Raw genomic sequence first — 8,385 nt, forward strand, 5'->3', positions numbered from 1 at the left:
ATTCTGACCATTTCTTTTGTGTTAGTTTGTTTCAAGTTTATGACTGAAGTTCAGTCACAGTCTAGGGATGTGTCCCTTTAATTCCCTGTATGGCTGATAATTAATTGATGCTGCTCTCAGTGGTACTTGTTTCCAGAATTATGTCCTTTTCCCTCTTTTTTTCTTTGTCCTATTTGCAAAGCTTAAGCATACCTTCATTTATAGTGAAATCTTGACCTCGTTTCTTTTATTTATTTGACTAATGAGCATGTTCTGGAAAGTGCTTATTACTATTAAATGAGGCTTTATTGTACAATAAATACATTTAGTTACATTATGATAAACTGTGGGTAGTTATTTTGATGAAAGTTTTATTGATAACATGACACATTAAATTAACAAAAGTGGAAAGACTAATGCAGCATGTGAGTACTGAATTTACAGCAACAGTAGGTTTATACAAATGCACTATATTACACCACGAAAAATCTGACCTGTGGTTTGTGGAAGGGCAGAGGCGGGTGGTGATTCTACACACCTGGTCCTTTATCCCTCTCAGAGGCTTGATTAGCCTGATAAGGAACCGGGTGTGTAGAATCACCACCCGGCCCGCCCTCCGCTGGTTATTTTAGTGACTTGAATTTCACAGCAAATGCTCTAATTTACTGTAAAATGTACACCAGTACATATAATTTCACAGTTGCTCTTGTAATCTCAGTCACATATTTATAGTAAACATACATTTTTCTACTGTAAATTTACAGTGACAGCTGTAACAACATGGGGTAATTTTAGAGTATATATACAAGTACAATTGTAGTTAGACATATATATATATATCTCTCTCACACACACACACACACACACACAGTGTGTGTGTGTGTGTGTGTATGTATGTGTGTGTGTGTGTGTGTGTAACCATTCTTATAATATTACAAAAGCTGGCTGTAGACAAAACATTTAATACTCCTTTATCTACAACCATGGAATAATGAACACTTTTTAATGTAATATGAATAATAATGAGTGCCATGGTTATTTATTTATTTATTTTTTTACTAATTTGAACCCTTGACCATAGAGCACCTTAACTTTACCACCCCACTGTTATAGGGATGTGGATATTTTGTAAGAGAAAATTGCTAATTTTTCTAATTGTTCTTGAACAAAAACTATGATTTTAGATCCATAACATGGCTACCTTATTACACCTGGGATGAACCAAAATCCAAATGCTGGACCAAGTCACTTATAATGTCTTTGATGTCCAACAGTATTTACTTGTACTTGTTATATAACAGCTAATAATCAACTATCCTAAGAAGTAATCACATTAATACCAAAATGTCCGTATTACAGTAAAATCAGTATTCAAAACCATTGCCAGTTTAATTTCTCACTTCTTTACCAATTGCAATACCAAAAGTAATAGCTTATGTTATTGTACACAATTTTATTACAGTTAAAATGAAATGCTTATATAAATTTCACATCGAAACAATGACAATTAATCTTCAAGTATTTCTTGAGTAAACATTGTTTCATTGGATCAATGGTAATTAAATCAGATGTCGAAACGATTAGGACCCATCCTGTTTGACATCCCTACTGTGCACTTACATGTCTTTGAAAGGGAAATCATGATAAACTAGGCTCTTGCAGTTCCTCTTGCCTCCTGCTTATTCTTTTATACTCATTTCTGGTACCCAAGCTGGGTCCCAAATGATGCACTATACACCATGCACTTACAATATACACTATGCACTTGTGGCAAAGAAGGATACAAGGAATTCACACTCCAATGTTAAACTAACGACTACGCCACCCAGGAACATCCGCCCTGGGAATATTCAAGTGAAGACCAATAATAAGGCCATGCAATCCCAGTTCCATTAACATGGCAGGAGATGCGGGTGTACAAAATAATGGTTTCTTTGTTTCACAAGAGTCTAAAACATGTATTGCCCTATGCAAGGGGCACAACACACAATCAGTAAATAGTAAATCAGCACTGAGAAAATACATTATTAAAATGTACAGGTATCACAACATCTTCAGTATCGGGTTGACAGAAAAACAAAAGAAAAAGAAAAAAACACAATTATGAGACTGAGGCTTGTCAGCAGGGAGTAGGCTGAATGAAGGTTATCAGCAACCAAAAATGTAAACAAAAAAAGTCACACACATGCACGCATGCCGAATCAATGGTGATTCACAGCACAGCACAAAAGGGAAAATGATACACTGCCACCAGCAGTCCAACCCCCTGCTCTTCAGGCCTCAGCTCATGTAACGAATAAAAACAGAGACACAAAAATTTGTAAAGTTCCCACACAAATAACAAAGAAAATAAGTCCTAAAGAAAATTATTATTCAACAAAAATAACAACTGAAAGTAATATTGCTCAATGAGCATTACAGACATACATAGGAAATGTATGTCTGTATTACAGAAACACATTACACACAAAATAGGGAAAATACAAAATGTACTTAAAAAAAACACTAATTCAAACCACATGGGCTGAAATGGGAGAATGGGGGAATGAAGAGAGTCCTGGAATCTGAGCTTTAACAATGACCTATGGGCCTGCCTTCTTTTACCCAGATCTTCTACAAGGTGCAATATTATACACGGAGCCCCCCTCCCTGGGTGCTCTGACGACCTGATACACCACTGGCCTCTCATGCCATAATCACGGAGATAAACCAAATGACCCTCCCCCAGTGGGCATCATGGACGTGCAGATCATATTGAGGGTTTCAACGATCTACCCTTGGGACTGAACTCCTTCAAATGCTACCTGCAACCTGGTCTGACTAACCCAATCATGAACATTACCTGCTGTGGTCTCCTGAGTCCTACCAAGCAAGAAATAAAGCAGAAGATGTGGCTTCTGGCCAAACATCAAGAAATATGGTGTCTTATTGAGCGGCAGAAATCTCATTAAGCTATCGCTGATGTATTGCACTCAGTGGGCCTAAGACTGCGACTCGTGTAAGCAATTGGCCTCGCCTTACCTCCCTGATCTTGGGAGAGAACCACTCCCAACCCCCTATGTCCTACTCCAAGTTAAAAGACAAGGAGAAATCTGAATATTCCAGAACCAGGGCTGTGGTGAACTTACCTTTCAGGGAATCAAAGCTTTCCTGGCACTGAACAGTCCAAGCAGTAGAAACACTCTGCTTTGACCATTGCCGAGATCTACTACCACTTAATACAGCTATCAACTTATGCATAGGGGCCACAACTTAGAAAAGCCCTCTACAAAACGGCAATAATCACCTGTAAAACTCAGAAAAGAGTGCAACTATGTGATGCTAGTGGGACATTGCCACTGTGCCACTACCTACATAACCTCCACTTTACTGGGATCCGTGGCCACACCCTGAGATGACACGATATACCCATAGTACTTTACAGTTTGTTGAAAGAAAGTGCACTTTCCCAACATAGCTTTCAAACCCTCATGCTTTAGCCGACTCAGCACAACATCTAGTCGTTCCAAATGTTGCTCCACTGAGGAAGAGAAGACCACTATATCATCAACATATAAAAGTAAAGACTGCTGTTGCTTGTCTCCAAACAACCTCTCCATCAGACGTTGAAAGGTACTAGTGGCAGTGCAGAACCCAAATTGCAGTTTTGGCCCTATCTTTCTCGGTGACCGGCACATGATTGTACCCACTGGCCAAATCCAATGTGGAAAAAGAACAGGCTCCTGTTAACCCTCTGGGGTCTGAGGGTGTTTTGGGCCCTGGAGAAGTTTTGACATGCCTTGACATTTGTGCTTTTTTCAGTTGCTTAAAAACACATTAATGGCTAAAGTCTGATAACACTGTATTCAACACAAACTGGGCTACAACAATATGTGAGCAACATGTGTACATGTTTGTATTTTTGAGAAAATAACATTTATGCATGGTTTTTGAAAAAACTAAATGTTTAAGTCATTGAAATAAGACATACTAAACATTTGTCCACAAGCCTTTTGAGAACTGGATCTTGTAGCCTAGAGTTTTTGCTAAAAAATTATGTGAAAGCAATCCTGATCACTCATTCATACAAAACAATATAGTAATTTAACTTTTGTAAGACACTTTTACTGTTAGAAAGGTCATATTCGAGGAGGCGTGAACTATGATGTATATGGATAGTAATTCACACCTGAGGAGACAAAAGACCCCTCCCCTGGGCCTATCAATGAGGAATGTGACAGAAAGAGAATGAATGTGAGGAGACTTAATGATCAAAATCAAGTTAAGTTAAAAGAAGTAATCTGACTATACATTTTCTTTACATAAAGACTTTACTTAATTTTAGACCTACACTACCATTTAAAAGAAGTCACTTATGCTCACAAAGACTGCATTTATTTGATCCAATATACAGTAAAAACAGTGATATTGTAAACAGTTTTCTATTTGAATATATTGTAAAATGCAATTTGTGATCAAAGCTGAATTTACAGCATCATTACTGCAGTCTTCAGTGTCACATGATCATTCAGAAATCATTATAAGATGGTGATTTTCTAATATTGGCATATTTAAAGTGCATTTTACTCCTTTAACCTGAACCCATATTTGCAAGCACAAGCTTTGTTGATGATAATGAGGCAGCATAAACACTAGTTAAAATATAATCAAAACATTCATATTATTTTTATATCATATTTATATCATACAGCATACAATTTAAATACCTGCTTTAGCCAAAACAACATTTACATGTAACTAAAACTTGCTTATTAGGACATATTTCAAATGTCAATACTCTGAATCCTGGCTGGAAAGTGTGGAAACAGTCCCACTAGTGTAAAATATGTACATGTTTATATAAAATAGCATGTCAACTAATTAAAACTAAATGACTTACTCGTCTGAAATTGTATCCTTGGCTGGATCAAGTCACTCTTCAAAATACAAACGTTCATCGCTCCCTCTCTTCTTTTGAGGAAAATTGGAACTCTTCGTCACTATCCAGGAGTATTCTTACTTGTGTATCATGCTGTCTTTCAAGCATGCAGAAAAATGAATGCACTATATGTTTTCAAGGCACAGTCGGGGGCGTTTACCATTTGCATTGATCACCTCAGCACATTTGTGTATGAATAGCACGCTGGTGGGTGGGATCACATTAGAGATAAATGAGCTGAGCCAGGAAAACTGTACATCGCTTTGTTTCATACAGATTACATTGCAGGAGAATATTTGTTTTAAATTTGAATTGTTTTATTAAGTAGACATTTTAAGCTTTCTTTGTGATAAATATTCGCAGAGTTTCAGTTCATTTTTGTGACGTGTTTCAGATATATGCTCGCAAACCCAGAGACTGCTTACAGCTCACCCTTTTTATTTTCTTTATTTTATAAAATCACAAGATTTTGTTGTTATTGTAAGTGTACACAAATAAAAGTAGACACTTTATAGTCTCTAATGATGTCTTACACTTATCTGTATGCCCCAAAATTATGGAGAATTTTATGTTGTTTCCACTGTAATGACAAAAAATCCAGTAGGACACGCTGGCTCGTCCATCGACCCCAGAGGGTTAAGGCATCTAATGATTCCTCAATACGAGGCAAAGGGAATGCGTCCTTCTGAGTCTTTGAATTCAATTGCCGGTAGTTTACACAGATAGGCAGACTTCTTCTTGACCAGGAAAACTGGGGAAGCGTAAGGACTACAACTTACCCTTATTACCTGAGCCTCCAGAAGTTGGTTGATGTGAGTCTTTACAACATCATACTCGGAAGGCAGTATCCGCCGAAACCTCTGCTGGATTGGGGTATCATCTGTAAGAGGGATGACATGAGAAATTAGGTCAGTACACCCCAAATCACCATCGTAAGCCAAAAACAATGACTGGTATTTTCGGAGCAGTACCCTAACCTGATCTTGTTCGTCCTGTGACACAGCAGTCAAATCAACAGACTCAATTTGTTCAGGAACCATGGGTTCGCTCTGAAAGTCATGGGAGCTAACAGTAGCGGCCACTGTCTTAACGACTGTAATCCTTCTGGGCAAACTAGTCACAGAGACACTACTCCAAGTACCTATTAGCAGGCCAGGATACAACAATGCATCCACAGTGCCTACATTAACCACCATGGTAAGTGAACAGTGCCTCGAATCACTGGTACTAGGGCTGGTGATGCCAGAAACCCTGCATTGAGGCCCAAATCAAGAGGTACAAACAGCACAGCCTCACCAGAATAATGTTCACCACACTTTGCCACTATGATTTGCATCATGCCGCCCAAAACGCATTATGTCCTATGACCTCGTACCCTTAACTCCCTCACTGACCCAGAGGTTTGTAAATTAATTTGCCGGCAGTGCAGTAAGGCCTGCATTACAACACTAGGAGCATCGGATAGTAAGTGTAGATTAAAGAGGGTTGGGCCATGCTGTGCAAAGAGTTCCTGGTAACACAGACTAAGGACATTCATCCCTAGAATACCGGGAACTTGAGCGCACAAACCAGAAGGAAGGTCCTTGACCACCAACACAGCTCAACCTAATACTACTCTACCACACAAATCAATATCCAACACAATGTATCCTATATTGGTAATAGCAAGACCATTAGCCACCCTGAGCTGCAACCACTGACAATGTCGCAGGAGATCCTGTCTCCATGGTTCAAAATGCTTAAATAAACAGCTTTTAGTTATTGTAGACACCACAGAACCAGTGCCGATTATGCAAGGGATTGGGATCCCCCCAATACAAACCACAAGATGAGGGCACAATGACATTAAATGGGGCCCAGAACCAACATCATTTAAAATACCTGAGCCAATAGGCCCCCCAACCAAGCTGTGGCTCAGAAAAATTCGGTGGGGACTAGTTTTCTGATGGCCGATGAGCCTGATGCTGCCCATCCACAGGCAAAGGTGATTATAGGGGAGCTACCAATGGAGGACGTGGAGAAATACGTTTCTCATCACATTCTCGAGCAAAATGACCCAGCTGTTGACAATGTCTGCAAATTACAGAGCCATAACGAGAGGATCAATTATGCGAGCGGGACTCTTGGAACAGAGTGAAACTCCGAGTAAGCTGAATTTGCTGATTTTGTTGTGCTTTTAACATTTCTCAATTCGCCCATTTCAGAGGGTGTCGAAGTACCACATGCAGCAGTAGGTGATTCTCCCTGAACCCCATACTGAATATCATAAGACAACGGGATGGATTGACCATGACCCCTCGCACCCCCAGGCATCCCTTCTTGTTCCCATCTAATCGCTTCACTACACACCTCTAATAATGTAACAGTTATTTGGCCTATTAAGGCAAGGGAAAACTCTAACAGAGTCTCACCTTCCTATTGCTTTCTTGAAAAGGCCACATGAGATGCGTAACACCCATACACCTTACGCAACGCTGCAAAAATTTCCCCGGGTCCCTCCATTCACTATAAGGATGGTACCGGATCTCCTCCCATGTCTATCCCTCTAGGTGCTCAATCAAAAAGAAGGCCTTATCAGAATTGGACAGATGGCGAATATAAGCTTGAGCCTCCTCAATCCACTTGCTAATGCCTGACTTGCCATTAAACTTGGGGCACTTTATGTTCCTAGGTACAAAAACAAATCACTCAGGCAAGCCAGCATCAGCACAAACCAATTGAGACTGGGTCATAGCAGGCAATGCACCAGACTCACTAGGGGGTGTAATCGGCCCAGGTAATACAGCAGGGGCATGTTCTTGATGCAGCTTTTCTGCTTTCAATTGCGCCACCAACTCCCTAAGCTGCTGGAGTTCCTCCATAATAATAATTTCCACTCAACCCAAATTAAGAATCCACCCAGTGAAAACACAGTCAGAAAGAATGGATACTCAATTTACCCTCCTGTCAAATGGGCACTGCTGTTTTACTTCTAAGGGGAGAAAAGAAAAAAAAACTAATAGAACACACACAAAACTATTTTAAATACCAATCCAAACTGTCCAAACAATCCAAACAATCCAAATCGTGATCATACACACCCGGTCCCTTATCAGGCTAATCAAGCCTCCGAGAGGGATAAAGGCCGACTGCGGAGGATTGTGTGGGAGAGAGAGAGATAGTTTACGGACATGTCCGTCATGTGTGTGTTTGTCTTTTATGTTTATCATTAAAACTATTATTTATATTGAAAAGCCGGTTCTCGCCTCCTCCTTTCCATTGACTTCTTTACAAGGTGTTAGACATAATTTAACTCAGGTCCCCCGGACGGGAGCTTGACCACGCCCCCGCTGCCACATACCCCCACCGCCCAACTCAAGCTGGGGCACATTCCAGCCTGCCTGCCACTCCCCCACCCATTTCTGGAGAGGAAGTCAGCGACAGCCATCTGCACCCCCGGTCTGTGGACCACCTTGAACTTAAAGGGCTGGAGGGCCAGATACCAACGG

Source organism: Xyrauchen texanus, chromosome 28 (genome assembly GCF_025860055.1).
Source record: "Xyrauchen texanus isolate HMW12.3.18 chromosome 28, RBS_HiC_50CHRs, whole genome shotgun sequence".
Classification (NCBI taxonomy): Eukaryota; Metazoa; Chordata; class Actinopteri; order Cypriniformes; family Catostomidae; genus Xyrauchen; species Xyrauchen texanus.